We start from the raw sequence: 1,331 nt of genomic DNA on the forward strand, positions 1-1,331 counted from the left end.
ATTTCCAAAAGGAATTGTATTATACTGATCATTTCCATATGAAATTTTAAAGTTACTTGGCTGGGTTAAAATTTTATTCTTTAAGTTACAAGGGCATTGTACTCAAATAAAAGGAACAATCATAATGATATTAATTAGAAGAGCAATAAGGCTTTGCTTTTCATGCAAATGAACATAATTGAAAGAGAATTGAGTTTTTTCAAGGGGATTTTGAAATTTGGGTGGAAAAACTTAGAAGATAAATACCTCAAAGCTAAAGCAAATGCCATCTGTATATGTAAATGAGATCAATTAATTTTAGCAGGCAAATGAGAAAAATCAATGATTTTCAAAATCTAGTAATTTGGTAACTATTAGTTTCATCAGTCTGTTTTGAACTTAATTACTCAAATATAGAGCCAGATTGAAGTATGATTTATGGAGAACTCATCCTTAAATTAATTACATGGGAGCCTTCCACTACAAATGGAAGAACTGAGGATGAAATTATAAATGCTTAGTGCAGAGCATGGAATCCTTTGGTCACGGCTCATTCCAGTTCAGCTTGGGAGATGGTGTAGCATGTGAGTACACTGGCTTGGACTCAGACCAAGGTTTGAATCTCACTTTGATTCTTTCTAACTGGGAGCATTTGGGCAACTTTCTCAACTTTTGAAGACTTCAATTTTCTTATCTATTGAATTAGGGAATTATACCTATACCACAGAGCATTTGTGAGGACTAAATGAGGAAATGTGTGCATAAACATGTAGCTCAGGACCAGGCACACAGGCGACAGTCTTGTTACAAATGGCACCCCAGGCCTCCCCCTCCCTCACCTTCCTGGCCGGATGACAAGGGTTTGGGTTGAGGATGTGCTGTGTTTCTGAATTGCTTAAGGAGGAGTGCATGGTCTGGCTGGCGTTTTCCCTTTAGTGGCAGTAATTTTATCTGCTAGCGTCCTGGGGATCTCTCACGGCAGCACGTCCATTAAGAAATCAAGATGGGCTGTAGGAGCTAAGTCATGGGAACTGTCGGAAAGGCCAGGACAGCAGATGAAATAGGGAAGAACTCATGCAGTTGGTTTTGTTTTCTATTTCCTCATCGCAAGGATTGGTTTTTCTAATTGCTTGCATTTCCTGCTGTCACCAAATTGTCTCATTATGACCATCATGATAACCAATACCTGTATGACATCTATTCAATGACTTCATGAGAGAACTAGGGTACGTATTATTACTGACATTACATAGATGCTCAGAGAGATTATGAGGACTGCCCAAGGCCACACAGCTAGAAAGTGATGGAAGTTCAAACTCATTTGGAGATCGAAAGTTTATATATATACAATA

The sequence above is a fragment of the Propithecus coquereli genome, unplaced genomic scaffold (assembly GCF_000956105.1).
Source record: "Propithecus coquereli isolate 6110/MARCELLA unplaced genomic scaffold, Pcoq_1.0 Scaffold298, whole genome shotgun sequence".
Taxonomy (NCBI): domain Eukaryota; kingdom Metazoa; phylum Chordata; class Mammalia; order Primates; family Indriidae; genus Propithecus; species Propithecus coquereli.